Consider the following 22266-nt stretch of genomic DNA (forward strand, 5'->3'; position numbering starts at 1 on the left):
GTCTGGTCTTCCCCCTCGCTCAGCTTGCCCACAGGCTCTGTTCTTGTCCATACTAACTGTGCCTTTGATTGTGGGACTAAGAGCTGCAGTGTGTGGGGTAAGAGGTGCAGAGTAAAGTGTTCGAAATATCTTGGTGTTCAGCTGCTTCACCTCTCAGAAAAGAAACAGGCCCAGGCAGCCCAAGGACACACTTTACAGTTGAAGGCAAGATCTGGAAACCCACCCAGTCCTTAGATGAAGAAGCCTAGGTCAAGGCTGGACCTGCTTTTGCTTCCCTCTAGTGGTCATAGGGTAAACTGCAGCCTGTTTGAGCTGCGTCCCCTGTTGGCCTCTATCTCTTCCCTGGAAAACTCTCCTCACTTTTGCCCTAGGGTCCTTTTTCCCTTTTCCTACTCTGAAATGTCCTGAAAGACAAAGGTCAGCCAAATGTCCTCACCCAAGGCCATCCCCTCCCCTAGACTGGCAAACCAGAAAGATGGACCAGCTAAGACTTGCTGAGTAATTGCAAAGTACCAATTTCAGGGCTCAAAAAGTCACACCCAGCCACCGCAGGTCCTTTTTCTCTTGTCCTCTTATTATTGACATGGCTCTCTTGAAACTCTCTCTGTCCTTGGCCTCCTAGATTGTCCCCTACCTCCCTGGAGGGTCCTGCTCATCTGTCTCTGGTCTTCCAGGTCTCTTTGTCCTTACCTGCAGGCGTTTCCTTAGCCTATGGCCTACTGTTCTTGCTTACATTGGAAGATGGATCACCAAGCAGCCAGGTGTCACATCGAACTTTCTGACCGGGAGCATCAAAGATGTCAGCGTCTATGAGTTGGCGGATTTTTGTAGCACATGTGCTCAGTTTTACAATGAAGTCTCCCCTTTGATGCACGGTGTGGGATGAACACCAACATCTTCAGTGCTCAGACACTCTCAGAGCTCCACCTGAGGGACTTCTCACAGTCTCCAGCCACCTGTCAGACTTTTCCAGGCCTGATGTCACTTGCCTTCCAGATCTATATCAGTCACTTTTTATCACTGTGACAAAGGATCTGAAAATGACAAACCACTCTGTGGACAAAGGATTTGTTGTGGCACATGGCTTCAGTCTGTGGTCAGCTGCCTCGGCTGCTGTAGGCCTGAGACAGAGCTGAAGCATCATGATGGAAGGGTATGGAGAAAGAAGGCAGCTCACATCATGGTGGCCAAAAAGCAGAGAGGCAGAATGGGTCAGGGACAAGATGTGCCTTTCAAAAGCGCACATCCAGTGGCCCGCTCTTCCAACCATGCCCTAGCTTATAACAGACCACTTAACTATAAAGTTACATTTATACTAGTTCACTAGTGCAATTAGCACTCTTGTGATCCAATTGCCTCTCAATAAGCTAGGAACCAGGTATTGAACCCACAGAACTTCTCTAGGATGGGAGCCCTCCTCCTGAATGGGTGTTGCTAAAGACAAGTTCTAGTTCTGGGGCGTTGAGGGGGAAGGCAGCAGAGAATTGAAATGAAAGGAATAGATGTCGCCTGGGTACCAGCAGGCTCCTTTGTAGTTCTGGGAAGCCAGTCTGAATATAGCAGAACTCCAGAAAAACCACCAGAGGGCAGTGCTGCCCCACTCACGGCCTTTGGGAAGGCCTGTCTTTGTGTCTTGGTACTGAGGTCTTTCGAGGAGAATCAGGGGTGCCTGTGTGTGTGTGTGGTGGGGGGTTGCTTTGTGTGTCTCCTGGTGGGTTAGGATGTTTGTGGTATCCATTGCTCACATCAGTGCCTTCACACCCCACCACCAGGAAAGGGAATGTTGGTCATCTCGGGGACTTCTGAGCAGGATGGCAGGATGGAGCTCAGAACCTATAAAACCGTCATTTTCAAATGTGTTCCAACTCTGGACCATAGGCCGTACGTGGTCAAGAGAGCTATGAATTCTGCTCAATCGAAAATTATAAACTTCTTTAAAACAGTATGAAGGAGTTTGGAGGAAGTGGTTGCTATGGTTATTTTATTCTGTGACTCAGTTCTATGATTTTGTGCATGACCTTTGTTGATGAGAATGTTATATGGCAATGTCAATAGGATGGACAGCTGGAGAGATGGCTCAGCAGTTAGAAATGCTCATTGCTCTCTCAAAGGACCCGAGTCCTTTGAGACACCCACCAGGTGGCTCAAAGGCTGCCGGTGATTCCAGTTCCAAGGAATTGGGTGTCCTCTGGCCTCCTGGAGCAGCTGCATACACATGATGAACAAAAACTCATCATACACATGAATAAGCAAAAATGATATTTTAAGGGGGCACAGCCCCCTTGGTAGAGTAGTCACCCGCTATGGTGTGAACATTGGTGGGACCTACCTCTAACTCTAGCTCTTGATTGGAGAAACTAAAGTTCAAGGCCATCCTTGGCTACTTACAGAGTTTGAGCCAGCGTGCACAAAAGACTATCTTCAAAAGAGCAATTGGACACATCTGATCGAGTCTTACTACTTCCAGGCCTCGGGCACTGGATCAGAGCAATGGTTGGTCTTAAGAAAGCCATTCTTGTCTTTGGCTAGAGTCCAGGTTGACCTGGTTGGTGGAACCCATATAGGTTGGGGGTTCGAGGCATTTTTTCCCGGTCTCATGCCCATTCCAGCCCACCAAGCCCCAACCGTGCAGATGAAGGGTGATCATGTGCCCACATGGCAGAGGGTTTATTGGTTTTCTCTGCCCTGAGCCTTACACCAGGACTCCTGGTGACTCAGTCAGCGCTGGGAGCCTCTCAGGTCAGAGCTGAAGAAAAGACATGAGTGTACTATGCTAGTAGCTATATCAGGCTATGCTTGGAAACAGCGCTACTGGGAGGAAACTGTCTCCTGCCTGGAGAAGAGAAGGATGGGTTAGCTGGGAAGGATGCTTGCACGCTGGAAGGATGGGGTGACTACTTACTGGAGGCGCCAGACAGAGAGGGACCTTCAAAGTCTTGGGATGTGCCTCGTTGGGTAGGGGAGCGAAACAGCCATCCCCCTTACTGCCCCCCCCTCTCCCGCTTTCTCCTAAGTCCCAGAAATCCATGAACCCAGGGAATTTCTGCAGCTGGAACAGGGAGGAGACATGATTGGCATTCCTTCGCGTATTCCACATTCTTTTGATTCATTCTTTGGGTACTAGAGGCAGCCCCCGGGGTCTAGTGCATGAGAAGCGTGTACTCTACAACTGGGCTGCATCCCAGCCGGAGTTCACGTTCTAGACCTGGGAGAGACACACACAGAGTGCGGGAAAGAGTCAGAAAGCGTGTGGTCCACACAGGAAGGAAAGAGGAAAGGAAGAAGGAGAGACACCAGGAGAGTCGGGGACAGGGAAAGGGCGGAGAGCAGGACAGGAGGTGGGTGGTGGCCCGAGGAGGGGGCAGGGAGAACTTTCTTGGCCTCCCTCTCCGCGCCCTCGCGGGCAATCAGGCCGGCAGGAGGCAGGTGGTCCGGGGAGACAATGGCGCGGAGGAGTGCGGAACCTGGGACTAAATTTGGCGTTGCCTTTGCAGGGCTTGGGGCCGCCCGTTCATCTCCATGCAAAGGAGAGACGAAATGAATATGCAGCGCGGGCTGTAATTGGGCCGCCGCGGCCGCCGCCGCCGCCGCCGCACTATAATTTTCCAAACAGGATCTTGCAATCAGGGCCTTATTCATTAGCGCATAAACAATTTTGTTTCTCGGCACTCGAGCCTGTCAATCATGCCGAGAGGGAACATCTTGGCCGAAGGCGCGGGCCGTCGCGCGCGCTCCTACGCGCGCCCCCTCGAGCGCCGCCAAGTGGCTTTGTGCCCGGGAGCCCTTGGGTGCTGGGATGGAGGGGGAAGGGGACTTGCTGCAAGGTCCCCTGACAGCACGCGCTTGGGAAACCCATAAATACTCCTTTGAATCTGCCTCTGACTCCAGCTTTGTCCTAAAGGCATCCGTGCTCCTCCTTGCAAGCCTCAGTTTACCCTTATTAGCTGGCTGGACTAGTGAGCATTCTTCAGAGAGAGTGAAAATGGCTACAGCAGTTGTTGCTGAAACTCTCGGAGTTAGGGAATGCTGCCAGCCTATTTATTTATTTATTATTAAAAAGGGTGTCAGAGACCCGCAGAGGGTCCTTCATGCCACTCAAGACAGCCTTCTGGGATACTGTATGCCTCTGGCAACCCAAAGGATTCCGCAAAAACTGAGCCGGGGCCTGGACTCCCCCACAAAGGGGCATGCTTGCTTCTGGGGGCCCTGTGCTTGTTGACAGTTCAGCCTGCCCTACAAGTTGGTGTGAGGCACTGTGCCTGTGGGTGGCTATGTTTGTGTGTCTGTGACTAAGACTGTCCACACAAGCCCCAGGGGCAGACATGCTTGTGGAAAGGCTGTGGTAGTGGTTGTAGCTGCTGAGTTGTGGCTGTAATAGGAACCCAGGCTGTGGGAGCGCCAGAGAGAGGGGAACCTTTGGGGTCCAGGAGGTCCAACAGAACCAAGTGTGGAGGCAGGCTGTTTCTCTCCAGACACACTATTGCTCTGTTGTCCTTAGTTCCTTGTCTACCCCTTCTCAGAGCTGCCAGCCTGGCTTTGCCCCCTCGACAGGTTCCTTGGAGCGCTCACTTTCCCAGCCCTTCACTTCTTACCTCAGAGGGTGATTTAGCCCCCACTGCTCCCACTATTGAGGGAGCCCCAGGTCTTTCTGGAATGCCAGGGTCAAATATTCCTGTCAGCAGTTTTATGTGGATCACATGTCAGAGCTGCAGGCCCATTGCCTGGATGCAGACACAGAGGCCTGGGACTGGAAACCAGGAAGAGATGCTGTTTGAAGGTGCTCCTGCCAGTGAGGAGGACAGGCAGGGTTTGAAGTCATATATGTCTTTCTGTCTATCCTCAAAGCTGGGATACAGGGCCTGACTCTCCCAAACACATGCGCGTGTGCACGCATACACACACACACACACACACACACACACACACATGTACATATAGAGCTACCCAACAGCTAGGGCAGCCAACTATGGAGGTGCCCAGAACCCCACATAGTGCCTCCTCTGCCTCCTATTTCTTCTGCTTTGTCTCTGTCCCCACCCCCAACAGTCTCCACTTGAAGAGACAAAGAATTTGAGGATGTGCTGGCAGCCAAATGACAGGCCATCAGTCTCTGCCCAGACACTCTCTTCACAGTTCTAGCCCGGATGCCACTCCACCCGATGGTCACCCCCAGCACCGGGTCAGGAAGGGAGGTGGCCCAGGGAAGGGGCTGCAGTGGGAGGTGCAGAGTCCGGAAGGCCAGAGGAACAGTCTTCAACCTGTGAATCTGACCGTGCCTGGCCCACAGCCTCCCTGCCCCAGCCAGTGTCCCCGGATGCACTGATGCACGCTGACCCCAACCCGAAACCTCTGGGACAGATTGTCACCTTCACGTGCTGTGTAGAATCGGAATTGAGGGTCCTGGACAGGAAGCCAAGGTTAAAAGCTACATGGCTACTTTCCTGTTGGAGTGTGTCAAGTCTCTCTGTGCGTGAAGAAAGCTATTTAATCCACTTGGCATGATAAGACGAAGGGAAGCTGAAAGGAAGACACCCCTGAACCAGAGACCCCAGACACATGTCCCATGTTGCACTCCTGAGGAAGCCCTGCCAGCCCTGCTACCCCACCCCCACCTGCCAGAGGCAACCAAGCCAGGAGTCAAGGTCTCCGGGTAAAACTTATTGTTTGTACTTCCTAGAAAATGGCTCTTTTTCCAAAGCCTTGTTCCATCCACCCTTTCTAAAGCACCGTGTGCTTTTGTGCCCATCTGGGAGGTAGGCTAGCTTGCCTGTTTATTAAGGTCCCGTTTGAAGCCTAGAATGTCAAGTCATCTTTCCTAAGGTCACTGTTAGGAAGAAAAGGAATCAGGACTTGAACACATGGCTTCACACACCAAGTGGTGATCCCCTGGCCTGGCTCCCTGCCCATTGCTATCTCGTTGAGGGATAGGCTTTCATGCTAGAGACACCCTGGTTGTCCCTAGTCCAGCGTCCAGAGCTATGAGATCACGTAGGTGTAGAGACCTGAGGACCAGGCCTCCTTGGAGACATCTGTCCGGAGATCCTGTCAGGATCCAACCTTCTCACTGTTGAAACTTTACTTACATCTTGGTTACTCATTTAATGTGGGGCAATAAACAGCTGTGTGACCCCCCCCCCTTCCTCTCCAAAAAGTCATTCACCCTCTCTGGGCATCTGCTTCTTCACTACTTTTAAGGGCTGAGTTCTAACTCCAGTACCCATCTATAACCCAGCCCCGTGATGTGTGGAGACAGGAGGATTCTTTGGGGCTTGCCCCACAGTTAAGTCTAGCTCTAGATTCAGTGAGAGATCCAGTTTCCTAAGATAAGGTGGCAAGTGCTCAGCTCTGAAGAAGACTTTCATACCATCCCTTCCAGGGCAGAAGAAGGGACAGAAACCGGGAACCAGGAGATAGCTGCAAACTGCTATCTTCAGAGCCACCCACAGCGGCCGAAGTCATGACACTTCAACCTTGGACTGCACTGGGCCCATCTATAGCCAGGTGAGGATGGAGGAGGAGTTTAGCATCTTCACTGCTAGACCCTTTCCTATGGTGGATTCAGGGGATGCGGCAGCCATTGCTTTCAGCTGTGTGCCCATCAGTGATCCCACCAGGCTCCCGTAAATGGTCTCAATTCCGTGGCCACACAGGTGGCCCTTGTTAATCTAAACTAGTCATAAAGCAAAACCAAAAGCCATGAACCTTGGAAATGGACAGGAGGAAGGTGGGGTGGGGGTGCAGAGATGTACGCATTCGGAAGAGTAGCCAGATTGCAATTTTGTACGTGTATGAAGTTGTTAAGAACTAAATTAATAGACAGTAATAAGGCAGAGAGCAATGGAGTGTCTGATAGCACCTGCACATGCAGACTTGTGTACAACACCAAACACGCACGCACACACTACACACTACACATGCAATACACATACACCCCACATACACACTACACATGCACACCACACACACACACTACACATGCACACACACATACCACACACACAAGCCACACACACATACCACACACACAAACCACATACACATACACCACACATACATATATACACTACACACTACACACCACACACACATACACACACACTATACACACAAACATACCATATACACCACCACATACATACACACCACACACACACTACACAAGTGCACACACACACACCACACATATACACATTCTACACATACTACACATGCACACACACACACCACACATATACACATACTACACCCACTACACATGGACAAACACACACCACACACACACACACCACACCATGCAGGCACACATAAAAAAAAAACAAATCCTGTGTTCATTATTATAGCCCTAGAACCTATCTCAGCACCTCGTACATAGTAAAGGTTCGATAGAAATCTATCACACAAGCAGACAGATGAGGACTGAACCAAAAAAAAAAAAAAAGGCAGAGGGCAGGGCCTGAAGGGCCATCGGATCTGTGTCCTCTCCACCTCTCTATCCCCAGACAAGCTGGTGTTCCTGAGATGTGCTGCACAACACACATATGATTTTGTACCCCAAAGGAAGGAGGTGAGATAGCTCTGGGATGACTGGGTGATCATGTGGCCTGGGGGATGATGTAAAATATGTTACTAACCTTGCATTATCTGACTCTGTATTCTTTTTTTTAACTTTTGTTTTGTTTTGTTTTTTTGAGACAGGGTTTTTCTGTGTAACCCTGGCTGGAACTCACTCTGTAGACCAGGCTGGCCTCAAACTCAGAAATCCTCTGTCTTCCAAGTGCTGAGATTAAAGATGTGTGCCACCACTGCCCCGCTGTTCTCGTTCTCTCTCTCTCTCTCTCTCTCTCTCTCTCTCTCTCTCTCTCTCTCTCTCTCTAGTGCTGTTTACAGGGAAAATCGTGATAATGCTACAGCAATGAACTACATCCTTAGCCCTTCCTATTTCTTCCTAGAATATGTAAGCAACACACTGCTTGCCCTTGAGGCCTGTTCTGTGTTCTTTTTTTTTTTTTTAAAGATTTATTTATTTTATGTATATGAGTACACTATAGCTGTACAGATGATTGGGAGCCATCATGTGGTTGCTGGGAATTGAACTCAGGACCTCGGCTCATTCTGGCCCTGCTCTCTCCAGCCCAAAGATATATTTATTATTATATATAAGTACACTGTAGCTGACTTCAGACGCACCAGAAAGGGTATCAGATCTCATTATGGATGGTGTGAGCCACCATGTGATTGCTGGTATTTGAACTCAGGACCTTCGGAAGAGTGGTCAGTGCTCTTATCCACTGAGCCAGCCCCCCTGTTCTGTATTCTATTGGAAGACGCTACAGACCTCTGCTGCAGAAGGGTCAGGGAAACTCCCAGATGTTCACTTAAAGTCATCCTTTGTGTCTCTCCCAATGCACTCAGGCCCAGGAATAAATAAGCCATGCTCCCTGCCTCGGTTGCCCTCTCCAGCCCTCCACTTCTGTCTTGCAAGGACATTTGACCTCTCCTCTGAGTGGGTCCAAGACCATCAGCTCAGTAGTCCTTGGAGGCCTCGGGTACCCATCTCCCATCTGAATGAGGCCTCCACCTTAGTCCAGCCAATCATTTTCTGTGCATTACACTTCACTGCATCTCTTCTCTTCTCTCTTCCATTCACTACCTTCCCCCAGGTGCCATTCATTCGCCCAGGAAACATCTAGTAGGCACTGACATCCAGGTGTCTTCTTGGAGTTTAGTAAGTATCTTCTGAAAGAAGACATCAACTCTGATCTTCTGAGCTAACATCCTAAAAGAGAAGAGACAAGACACTAGCAAACGCAGCAGCAAATGACCTGTGTTAGAAGGGGAAACACTAATAGGAACAAGGCTGAACCAGGCTGAAGACCACCATTTACACTGGTCCCCTGCCTTCAGGCTTGCCTGACTCATCCTTTGTGGGCAGCTGGAGGGATCTCATGTTTAGCCAGGCCACCTCCCTGATTCAAAGCCCTCCTTGGATCTCCAGTAACTCTAGGTTCAGGGCCAAGTTCTTTAGCTGGGCATGCAAAACCAGACTCTGGCCAACTTGCGCGCGCGCACACACACACACACACACACACACACACACACACACACACGTTCAGCACTTCCCTGACCTGTTCTCTAGCGCCACCCTGCGTTCTCTTGTTCTTATCTTAACGGGTTCGTTATGTGGTTCCGGGGAGCTTTGCGCTCAGATTCTTCTGTCCCCAAAACTGCGCCCCAGCTGTACACCTGCAGCCACTGTGGCTCACAAATCCGTGTGCCTACTCTGGGAGCAGGCAAGCCACGTTTCCACGAGTCTTTCCCTTTTGGAGAGTCCTAGTGGGCCTCAGGGGCTGTCCAGGTATATCCGACTTCCCAGAGCCTCAGCGGGAACTGGCTCTGTGATTCAGGAAGTCGCCATGGCAACCGTCGGGCCCTCGTGCCATCTCCTGCAATCAGCGCTGGGACCTGGACACCCGCTGAGCTTCCTGGAGATTTCGTTCCCCACGGTGGGGAGGCTGGAGGGGGATGCGGGAAATATGAGAAGCCTTTTAGCTCTCCCCCTCCTTCACTGCCTGATCCCCCTCTCCTCACTCCTCATTGCAGGGCTGGGACTTGAGAGAAAACTGCTCTGGACTTTTAAGTAGCAACAGAAGTTCTAGTTCCCCATAAGTCACCCACACCTTGTGAGGTCTTGCAGAGAGATGATCCCTTCCTCTCTCTACACCTTCATCTTCTCACCCCCGCGATGCTTCCTTACTGGTTCTTTGTAGAGTCTCATGACATTCTGTGTATCACATTCTCAGTTAATATTCTGTGGAATGAAATGTATAGAACAAACTCTTGCCTTCATAGGGCTTCACGATTTTCCTACCTTGTTTACAGTATCGGTCTGTTAGAAGAAGAATTTAGAGTCAGAGAGATAGAGGAAAAGACCAAGGCCACTAATTCTGCATGAACAGAGAGATGCTAACCAGGCCATCATGAGAAAGGTTGCCTATGAGGGACAACATGTGCTACCAGCCAACAAGTGACCCAGCCTCCCTTCTACTTCCTGAATCTCTGGTCTTAGGTTTGATCAAGAGAGTTGAGGCGGGGTCTCATATCTCAGGATGGTCAGTGGGAAGACCCCCAAGTCAGAAGCCTGCCTTGTCCTAGGGAAGATGTCACCTGGGCCATATCTGGTGCTCTAGACCAGAGGAGCCTGACCCAGCCAAGCTCTCAGTGGCTGTAGATCTGGGCAATGGGGACCTGCAAGTATGACAAGTGCCGGGCCCAGACCTCTGCACCTGTGTGATGAATCTTGCTTCATGTCTGTTCTATAAACAACAATCCTTGGATTTCTGAATCAGGACTTTTTGGTGTCTGGTTCTTCATCTTTACCCCCAGTTCTGGCCCAGGTCTGGAAAAAGAAACTACATGCCAGTAATGTTTCTTGTGTCTCCGTTAATCTCCACAACTCTGCCAAGTAGCTTTTACAGCCTGTATTTCATGGGAAAGGAAACAAAAATTCAGAGAGGTAAAGTGATTTTACTCAAGGTTGCATAAGCTAGTAAGAGACAGAGACTGGATTTGAACCCAGGGCCACAGCTCTCAGAGAAAAGGGGATCGATGAAGCTTTGTGGATGCTTCTAGGGCAGGAAAGCCTGGTTGTCAAGACTGGAAGAGTTTGAAACTGGCTGGCAGAGAGACGAGAGTGCAGGGCAGACACAGGGTGGGGGCTGCATGACCTGGCCAAGTGGAGGGTCAAGCTGCCTTGGCCCAGCTCCCATCTCCAGCCTCAGGGCCAGCTTGTGAGGTGGAGCTAAAACATTCAGGCAGTTTCCTTTCCTTTGTTGGGAGTGATGTCGCCCATTTCCTGGATGTCCAAGAACCCCGCTTCAAACAATAGAGCTGTCAGGAAGCCAGGAAGGGGCTGCTGCTCTGTACTTGGTTCTGCCCCATCCCTCCCCACCTCCTGAGACCTAGCCAGGCCATCCTTTATGCTTATCTCTTAGAGTCTGATGTCCCACTCTGCCACCACTGGGCTGCATTCCTGTGAATGGGATGCCTTCCTTCTTTGGGCCTCAGCTTTCAATCTGAAGATGGGGGACACATCCTCACCCAGCAGAACTAGTGTGGCCTTCAGAGAGCAGACAGAGGATGGCAAGAGCAGCTAACACCCTAGACACAGGTAACAGATGCTCTGGAAGTTTGCCTTTTTGTAGTCATCCAGAAAATTCCAGTTACTCTAAATGACGGGATTGTCAACTCATTTTTCAAGGCTACTGATCATATCTACGGGATCAGCTATGTGTGCTATATTTTAAGACTGAATCAGACTTATTGCTTAAGGGCCAAACAAAATTGATGGTTAGCTTTGTTGACTCAATACAACCCAGGGTCTCCTGGAGGAGAAAAGTCTTAGTGAGGATTGTCTACACTAGGTTTACCTATAAGTAACTTGTGCCACTATGGGCAGCAGCATCCCCTAGACCATGTAAGAGTGGAGCAACTGAGCTGAGTCCATCGAGCAAGCATGCATGCAGACATTTCTCTCTGCTTTTGACTGTGGGTGTCATGCAAGCTCCTGCCACTGTGCCACCCCGGCTATGCTAGACTGTAATGTGGAATCATAACCTGAAATAGAGCCCTTCCTAAATTGTTTCTGTCATGGTGTTCCATCTCTGCAACAGAAATGAAAGCAGAACAGGTGAAACCCAGCACTGATGATAGCATGTAACCAGGGACAATGATGTGATTTGTTACAGCTTCAGTGTGTCTACCTATAAAATAACAGTAACAATAATATTATGTTAGGTGTTCCTGTGAGAAATAAATAGACAATGTTACCCACCTGACACATCTCATTATGTGTAAGCCACACGGCTCAGTGTTGGTAAGCGACATTGCTCAGTGCCTGGCCAAAAGGTAGGTACCCAGCAAATGGCAGCAATCATGAACATCACCAAAACATTGTTATTATTTTTTCCAGTGTCTCCACAATCCCCCTCTCCAGTCTTTGCTTCCAGGGTTTCCCTTCGTCCAAGCCTTCCCTGTCTGTCACCATGCATTTGGCTTACCCACTGTAAAACAATGGGAATGTATTGCCTCTCTGGGCCCTCGCTGCTGTTTCAAGAGCTAGTCCAGTCCTCCTGACATTGAACTTGCAGTGAGTCGGAGCCTACACCCAGCAATTGACAGCGTCTGTGTCCCCAGTTCCACAACAGATTGGAACCCTCCCCAGAAGAAGGGGAGCTACACAAGTGGTTCAAGCTGTCTCCAGGCTTGGGAGCTGGGTGGGTGCTTTTGTCAAGAAACATGGCGTTTTCATTAAGGCCATTGTCCGCCAATTAGCCCAGCACTGACTCACAGGGAGCACAACACTGGGGGCCCGCTGTTCAGGCGGCCTGTGGCTGCAGCATCGTGTTCTATGAGCCCCGTGTCCTGTCCCCGGGAGAGTCTTCTCTCTGCTGCTCTGCTAGGTGGTTTCTTCACCCTGTTGTGGGGTGCACCTGTCACCTCAGTGAGGGTGCATTTGTACACGTGTGCTTGAAACCAGGTGGTGTACCATGACCATGTTATTGAATTAACAGAACCACCCAGAAAGAAAGCACCATTGTCATGCCATTCTGCAGGGGAGACAACAAAACCTCCAAAAAATCTTTCTCAAGGCTCAGAGGACACAAAACCATCTCATTAGTCACCAGAAGAACTGCCATTTGGACAGTGTTTTCTAAATAAACTCAGAGTTACACAGCCTTGGGTGAGTCATATCCCTCTCTATTTGCCCCCTGTCCACCCTGTCCTTCCTCATCCCTGCTTCATCAACTCCCATGAAGTCAGAAATAAAATATACACAGCCCCTGACAGAAGAAACTCAAGCGAAGAAAGGGAGGCAAACAGCACAGATAATCACCATGTAATTAATATAGACAAGAGCTACATGCCAGAGATATCTCCCATGTCAATACAGAGTCACTCCAGAGCTTTTTTGGATGCGCAGGTTTGCGTTGGGCAGAACCACCACAAGACAGTTGTTCTGCTGCTGGGGGAGAGTGGGGGTGGGTGCTTAATTGCTTCCCCTCTCTGTTTCCTACAAACAATATTTCACTGAAACCCTTATAGTACATCTCCAGACACCTCAATCAGCGTTTCTGTAGAGTCACTTTACAGGTGTGGGATTATATGCCTGCTTTGTTATTTTGATAGATCCACCTTCTGGATACAGTGCATCGATATATCCATTTATGACTGCCATATCTGGGTCAATACATGATATTATCAGTGTGGTGGTTTGAATAGAGTCATGCATTTGAATGCTTGGCCATAAAGAGTGGCACTGTTAGGAGGTGTGGCCTTGTTGGAGGAAGTGTGTCACTGTGGCAGTGGGCTTTACGGCCATATATATGCTCAAGCTTCACCCAGTGTGATATATAGTCTCTCCTCGCTGCCTGTAGAACTATCAGCTCCTTCTCCAGCACCATGTCTGCCTGTATGTCACCATGCTTCCTGCCATGATGATAATGGACTAAACCTCTGAAAAGCTAAGCCAGCCCCAATTAAATGTTGTCCTTTATAAGAGTTACCTTGGTCATGGTGTCTGTTCACAGCAGTAAAACCCTAAGACCATCAGGTTCTTATACCTTTGCTGAACAAATAAAATGGACCATGTGGCTTTAATGCCATCATTCTGATCACTGGTTAGACATCTCGCATGCTCATTGGTTAAACAGTCTCTTCTGCAAACTTCTTGCCCGTAGCCTTTCTGGATGTCTCTATATCACATTTTCTGATGGCACACATCTTTGATGGCACACCTGATTTTCTGACTCCTTATGCCTGGACCTCCTTTAGCTTTCCTACCTGCCGTACCCCCCTCCTGTATAACAGTCATCCTGACCCGCAGAGTGTCAGCCCCCAGGTTCACCCATGCAGAACCCAAGGGGCCAAAGGATCTCGCTGACTCGGCTTGGCTCAGTGAGAAGCAGTTTAAGCAGGGGGTGATTTCCAAAAGGTTTTTCTGTTGGTTTTTAAGGTCAAACGCTTCCTAGTAGGGACTGGCGAGATGGCTCAGCACTTGCTGCTCTGTCACAGGAGCTGAGTTCAGTTCCCAGCTCCAACATTTGAGGCAACTTTCATCCATGCCTTTAACTCCAGCTCCAAAGGGATCTATCACCCTCTTCTGGCCTCCATGACTACCTACAGGCACTTGTACATACAGTCACACACACACACACAAATACAATGAAAAATACAATCAGTCAGAGAGAGAGAGAGAGAAAGAGAGAGAGAGAGAGAAGGGCTTTCTATAAATGCTCTATCCAACTCATCCCTAAACAACAACAAAATCACATAAAATTTCAATGAAGGAAATGGTTTATTTTGTATTTTTTGGTTATTTGTTTTGGGTTTTAGTTTTTGAGACAGGCCTGTTATGTGGCTCTCACTGTCCTGGAACTCACTCTGTAGACCAGGCTTGCCTTGAATTCACCAAGATCCACCTGCCTCTGCCTCTGGAGTTCTGGGATTAAAGGTGTATGCACCACCATCCCAGGCCTGGCGACGTGTGCTTGTGATCCCATTGCTGAGAAGCTAAGACACGATGATCTGTGGGTCCTGCTGGCCTAATTGATGAGCTCCAGGCCAACGGGAGACCCTATCTCAAAGGAAGAAAATGTTGTTCCTGAGGTTGACATCCAAGGTTGTCTTCTAGCCTCTACACACACACACACACTTGTGTGTATACCTGCACATTCATACATGCACAAGACACACACATGCATGCATACATACAAATAAAACACAGACCCAAATATCTTTCTTATTTAAATTTCCAGAAGGAATCACCCAGATGTTTAGATCTAATTTGAGAAAATGATCAGAATCCCAGTTACCTCCAACAGGTTAGCTAAAAGACAAAACAGGTCACATGACATTCCTTTTGAGACTATTTCTACTTACTCTTTGACAATTTTATACTTATATACAACACATTGTGATGATATCCCCCTCCACTCCTCTTGGACACTTGCAAACTTCCACACATATCTGCTCCTCTACCTTCATGTCCCTGTCGTCCCCTCCCCCAGTTAAACCATTGGCTTGATCTTGTGTAGAAAACCGTGGTTGCTATGGGTCCATGAGTACAATGGCCAGCCCTGTTACAACCTAAGGACAGCATTTCACAGTGCCCTCCCTGTCCTCCAGCTCTTACATGGCTTTCCCCCTCTTCCACAGTATTCCCGGAACCTTTTAGAAGTTAGTAGACATGTCTCATGTGGGGCTGAGCACTCAACAGTCACGGATCCTCTGCACTTTCACCCTTTACAAATCTCTGCACTGCCTGCTGCTCACTACAAAAAGAAGCGTCTCTCCCCAATGTTGAGAGCAACACTAATCTATAGACTTCAGGATAAAAAGGCAGTTTGACAAACTTGTCTGGTTAACAAGACAATAGGTTCGCTTCCCCAGAGCCTATGACCCCCTGTATCATGGCTTTGGACCAGGTTTACAGTAAGAGACCTGTGGAACAGGTTCAAATACAATCAGAAAACAGTTGGTTACCTCTGAAACAGTCTTGTCACTATTGCTTCAGTAGGCATACCTTTCCTGGCAGGTTAATATGGTAGCATGCAGGGTCCATCACTGTGTAAGTCAAGTGATGACTTTTTCCCACCAGTAGCCTGCATGACGTACCTTTTAGCACTATGAAAGCTAACCATCAGAAAGAAATGTTCTAGGTCAATTCCTTTATTTCTCAACATGCTGCAAACAGAGTGTGTTGTGTCCAGCAACTTAGTCTTACCATCTAGTTCTGGTGGGCAACCAAGAGTCATGGAGATGACTTGTACCGGCAGGGAGATGCTCTGGGACCTTCCTAACCAATATCCCACAGTTGGCACTGAGATCTTCATTTGATAACCCATGACTTCTGGAGGAAACACTGTCTACCCATGGTGAGCACCTCCATCCAGATTTCACTTGTTAAAAATGGTGGATATTTTAATTAGCCATATGACTCCTTCATATATCCATAGTTTCGGTTAAAATTTCCCCTCCCCCTCCTCTTACCCATACCCTGGCTCACAACTTTGCTTAAGCCTTTTAAACCCCAGCACCCTTCTCCAGTTTCAAACCTCTTGTGACATGTAGTTCTTGGTATGGAACAAGAGCCCAGACACTCACTTCCACCAATCCTTCCTTCTATAGGTAAAGCAGCAGACTCAGACATAAAAGTAGCTTGATAGGACCATGTTCTGAATTAAAGACAGAATGGGCAAATTCCCCTGTCTCAGCATCCTCTTTGCCTCGTTGCCTGTTACTCTGATATGGTATGTCAGACACTAAAGAATTTTCCTGAGAGTTCTTCTACTTGAGTTGTCACCTGGGACCCTCGGATCCTTGAAAGCCACCACAGTAACATAAGCTGCATGTCCAACAGACGATTGGATAAACAATGTCTTTAAATCAAGCTGTCATATCCTATAATGCCCCCATTCCGGATGGCAAGGGAAAGGAATGCTATTATCATTTTCTTTTAAGCATCAACTCTTCCCACAAGAGCAACAGAACTGATTAAAATACGGCTGGAAGAAAGGGCACGCCTGCTTCATTTGCATTCAGTCCTCAAATTAAAGGAACACTGGCATGCAATTATATTTCTTATTACCATAGCCTACTTTGACCTTTTACATATCCTCCCTTCAGTTCACAGATGGCATTTCTCCTGAGACTGCCAGAGGGATTTCTGGGCTTGGACAAAAAAAAAAAAAAAGGGGGGTTTTTTTTTTTTTTTTTTTTTTTTTTTTTTTCCGGTGATGCCAATCACTAAGTTAATACTGGCTTCCCCTGTGTGGATTCTGCAGAATGGCATGCATTTCTTGATGATTCAGGTGGCCCTCCTTGGAGGAAGTTTGGATTGTTGAATTGTAGAACATACAGTCAACAGATACTTCTCAAGCCCTGCAGTGCCTGAAAGGACAGAACAGTCGGAAACAAGGAATCTTTCTGGCTCATGAGCAGGAGGGCTCTATATGCAAGGTGGTCCTGAACAGAAGGAAGATGCTGTTTCACAGAGGGGCCATGGCTTGAGCAGACTCTTGAAGAGATGGTCCCCCAAGAAGAGCTGGAGATACTCTGGGCAGAGGCTGTAGTGAGAAGAAATTCACAGATGGATGTCTGGGTGCAAGGGTGAAGCTGAGGCAGACGACTTCTAATTTTGCCTCTGGGGCTACTAGCAGCCTCACCCTGCATCTGGACTCTGTCCAGCAGACTCTGAAGACATTCATAGCCAGACAAAAGTCTCTGTCAGAATAAAAGCACACCCAACAGGCTGCATGGGCATTTGCATACCTGCCTTTCACAGGCCAAGCCATGCTTCTGTCAGAGGGAATTTTTGTTCCCACCTCAGGGCTGTGGTCCTGCTCTTCCCTCAGACTGGAATGGTTTTCTACCAGCTCTTTCTCAAATACCGTTCCCCGAGCAACCCCTCCCCACCATCAAGCTGCCCTTACATTGATCCTTACATTGTCGCTGAGTAGCTCCTCCTCAGCAGTTCTCGTAACCTCAGCCCATCTCGTTGCCATGTTTACCTGTGTGTTGGCTCCAGTACGGAAGCAGGGTCCCTGCCTGGCTTGTTTGTTTCCTATGATGACACGGCAACCTGCAAACTGTAAAACAGTGGATTGGTGAAATTATTAATGGATTCTCAGAGTTCTACTGCAACCCTACGGCCTTCCTCCCACTGAACAGAGGGGAAAATACATTCATCTCTTTATGAATGTAAATGAGCGAGCATGGTATCATTTAATCACAATATATATGTCTAAGTCATATGCTGGACCACAGAAAGCTGTAAAGCTGAATCTCATGCAGTAGATAAAAATATCAATATTCCAAAAAGACACAGCAAGGAGAGGTTAGAAATGGGCCAGACTCTCATGGCGTGTGGGATGCTTTCAGGAACCCCTGAAGGTTTTGGAACAGCATAGACTCATGTTGCATAGTAGGGGGTGAAATGGATGGGTAAAGGTGCTTTTAATGTGCACCCCAGGCTTGAGGCCTGACGAGTCCAATGACTAAGAGCATGGCCACTGGAACCAGGAGTCCAGTATTGCTTCCCAGATCCACCACTTGTGTGTGAAGCAAATTTCACATGCTTGCAAATCTCAATAACTTTTTTTGAGTATGTTTCATCTAGCCTAGCCTTGAACTTGTTATGCATCTGAAGATGGCCTTGATCATCTGTGAGTATATTTCCCATCTCTAACTGTCTTAGGGTTTTACTGCTGTGAACAAACACCATGACCAAGGCAACTCTTATAAAGACAACATTTAATTGGGGCTGGCTTACAGGTTCAGAGGTTCAGTCCATTATCATCAAGGGGGAAACATGACAACATCCAGGCGGGCATGGTGCAGGAGGAACTGAGAATTCTGCATCTTCATCTGAAGGCTGCTAGCAGAATATTGACTTCCAGGCAGCTAGGACGAGGGTTTTAAAGTCCACACTCATAGTGACACACCTACTCCAACAGGGCCACACCTTGTAATAGTGCCACTCCCTGGTCTGAGCATATACAAACCATCACACCAACCCCTAAGGTCTGGGACTACAGAGGTATGGTGGTTTGAATAAGAAATGTTCACTCCCCACAGGCTCAGGCATTTGAAGCCTCGCAGGTGGTGCTGTGTGGAGAGGTTATGAGGAGGTGCAGCCCTGTTGGGAGAAGTACCTCACTGGGTTCCAGGCTTTAACGAGGCTTTAAGAGTTTAAATCCTCAGACCACTTCCAGTTCACTCTCTGCTTCCTGCATGAGGTGGAGGATGTGATCTCTCAGTTTCCTGCTCATGCTCCTTGCTATGCCTCTCCACCACGATGAATTCTCACCCCCCTGAAACCATAAGTCTAATGATGTCTTTCTCCTATAAGCTTCCCTGGTCATGGTGTTTTATAACAGTAATGGAGAAGTAGCCAATAGAGAAGTTGGTACCACAGAGTGGGCTGTGGCTGAAGACCCCAACCATGTCGTTTGTTGGAAGAGTATGAAATACTTTGGAACTTTGGACCAGAAAAGTGGCTGGATACTGTAAGGAGAGCTTAACAGGCCATCATAGTAGGATTTTAGCTCTGAGAACAAAGCAGGCTCTAGAAGCCTGGCTCAAGAGGTTTCAGAAGGAAGAACTTTAGCAGCAGCTGGGCTAGAGAACATTCCTCTGATAGTTTGGCAAAGAATTGATCCATCTTCTGCCCTTGTCCTTAGAACTTGCCTGAGGCTAAATTAAAAAAAAATCAATGGATTAATTTCTTTGGAGCAGAAAATTTCAACATCGTACAGTGTCAAGCCTGTGGTGTGATTATTACTAACACTTCCTCCTCCTCCTGCCGCTACACCTCCACTTGCTGCTGCTCTGCCTCCTCACCATGATGCACCCCTACATCTCTGAATCTGAAAGCCCAAGTAACCTGTTCTTCTATGAGCTGCCTTGGCCACAGTGTTTTATCACAGCAGTAGTACAGTAACTAATCAAGGCACGTGCCAACACACCTAGCTTTTTCATTATGACCAAGAACAGTGACTTGGGACTTATGTTGCAAATGCTAAGGACCCATAAGAACATCACAACTTCAAACTGAATTTTTCCCGTGTGGTAGAAGCGACTTTTGTCGTTCAGTTTTTTTTTTTGTTTTGTTTTTTTGTTTTGTTTTGTTTTGTTTTGTTTTTTTTTTGGTTGTCTGCCTGTCTGTCTTTAATTGACATTGTGTTTTGAAACAAGATCTCACTCTGCAGCTCAGGTTGTACTTGAACCTTGCAGTGATCCTCCTGCCTCAGCCTTCCCAACCCTGGGATTACAGGAATGAGCCACCAGACTCAGCCATATAAGCAACTTTTTAAAGTTTTCCGCAGCCTGTTTTGCGGCCTAAGAATACAACCTTCATTATACTCAAAGCATTTCACCCAGGATTTGCTATCTATAAGGAAACAATTTAATGTGAATAAGTTAAGCACATTTCCACATGGAAGGAATTTGTTGTTTGGTGGGAGATGGGCTTTGGAAAGATGAATGTGGTAGTGAGTTTGATTTCCTAGATGTCTGTCATGCGGTGGGCATGAGGACAGACATTTATTTAGTCCTTGTAGTTTGGGACAAGGGGAGATCCCTGGTGCGTACCTAGTGATGTAACACTAGTGCTACATGTTAGGATACTACTGCCATGTGTCAACCCAGCAGGCTACATTTGGTGTGTAATTCACCAAATACTTAAGGCCACTCCAGACAGTAGGTACCATCTCTGTGCTCCTCCCTCCTTATTCACAGGTAAAGAAACTAAGGTACAGTAATGCAAAGAGCCTTGACTAGGGTCACACAGCTACCGAGTGTATTCCAACCCAAACAATGGAATTCCAGGGCTCTGGCCCTCAGTTATCATGCTATCCACTGGGTCACGGGAACAATGGGGCAGGATGTAGGAAGACGATGCTTCCTGGGGAAGACAGCACTAGTGTCTGCCTTGAGAGATGGCTCAGGGTTCAAGAGGCAGAGGAGGAGGAAGGATGGTTTCCTGGCGAGATAGCAGCCAGATAGACTTAAACGTTGGAAAGCATCTAGGCATCCATCGGCACAGGCCAGTGATCCCAGTTACCTGAGAAGCTGAGTCAGGAAGATCACCAAGTTCAACACCAGCCTGAGCAAGTTAGTTGAGATAATGTCTCAAACATGAAAAGTAAAACTGGGACTGGGGATGTAACTTAGCTGGAGGGCTTAACTAGCATGCAGGAAGCCCTGGGTTTAACTCCCAGCACGGGAGAAAGAAAAAGTGGAAATCAGTCTGGGATTGGCCTTCTACAGAGTACAGGGTTCATTGTAAGATTAAGATAAACGTGGGGAAATGAGGTAGGCTAAGACCAGATTATGGAGTGTCAGGATGCCAGCAAGGGCTCAGGCGTTCCCTGGCAGGCATTTGGAAGCCACTGAAGATTTTGAGCAGCAGAGGCACACACAGCAATTTGGGAGATGGACTAGACCACAGTTAGGAAACAGTTGTAATAAGCCAGGCAAGGGAAACACAGCAGCCTAGGTTGAGGGCAGAGAGATAGAGAGGAAGCACCCAACGTGAGATGTGCAACAGAAGAAACTCAAGGGGGCTTGGTGTTGGGACATGAACAGGACAGAAATGAGCGGAAGGAGCCAAAGATGCATCTTGTGTTTTGACACTAGGAGGATGGAGACAAGTGTGGACTCAGATAGGGAAGACAGGAATGGGCTTGGCAGGGAAAGGCCAGATATGTTTCCTTTGGGAATGCAAGGAATTAGTCTTGCTACCCTCAGGCCAAGCCAGTTTCTGTTGTTTGAAGCCCTGCTCAGGGGACCTTCACACTAACGGCTTTCAAATTGTTCCGTGACCTTTTACCTACTGCCACTGAGACCTTCATTTGTTGTAAGAAATTATTATCTTTAACTACCTAGACCCTTCTGTCCTAGAAGGCTATGGTGTCGTGTGATCCCATCAAGAAGAGCACAGGAAAGCCAAAAGCTGGTTCCTTTGTTCAAGGAATTCAAAGCAAGGTGGGGAGGGTGGAAGACACAGCTGCCGTCCAACTTGGGTAAAAGTTAAAACATCCTAGAATTGAATTTGAAGACATTAACAGTTCAGGCTGCACTGGCCGAAATCTACAGAGGTGGATTAGCATTTGGGGAGCGATTGGCATGCTACAGACTACCTGAAGCAGGCTACATTCATCAGATTCTTGTACCCCATTCAATAAGGAGTCGGTGGTCTGCTGGAAAGCTTGTTACAAATCTCTTATAGACCCACTGAACCAGAATTTTCCGTATGGTGCATGTGCATCGACTTACGTTATGGGACAGGTTTTGTTATCTGCTGTATCTGGGTTCAAATCTCAGTTTAGCCACTTAGCACTCAGCTAGAATGTGACCTGCTTGCTCACTGGCTTCCTCATATACAAAATCAGCCAGAGCCTTCCACAAACCAGGGGAGCTTTCATACCCTGTCAGACAACACCACAGACCAATGAAACCATTCTGGGTGGGAAGGGAATCCCAGATATCAGATATGGATTACTAATGGTTTTAATGGATAAATATGCTCATTAGAACCAGAAAACCTTTCCCGTGTACCCTGTATGTACTTCTCAAGTGGGGAGGAGCCCTCTCCACCTCTTCCTAAGCATCTGTTCTTTCATCTATGAGATGGGCTAGCTGACATTTCTTTTCCTTATAAATTTTATTTTAAATCATGTGTATACAACATCTGCGTGCGTGCCCAGA

Source organism: Mus caroli, chromosome 2 (genome assembly GCF_900094665.2).
Source record: "Mus caroli chromosome 2, CAROLI_EIJ_v1.1, whole genome shotgun sequence".
NCBI classification, from domain to species: domain Eukaryota; kingdom Metazoa; phylum Chordata; class Mammalia; order Rodentia; family Muridae; genus Mus; species Mus caroli.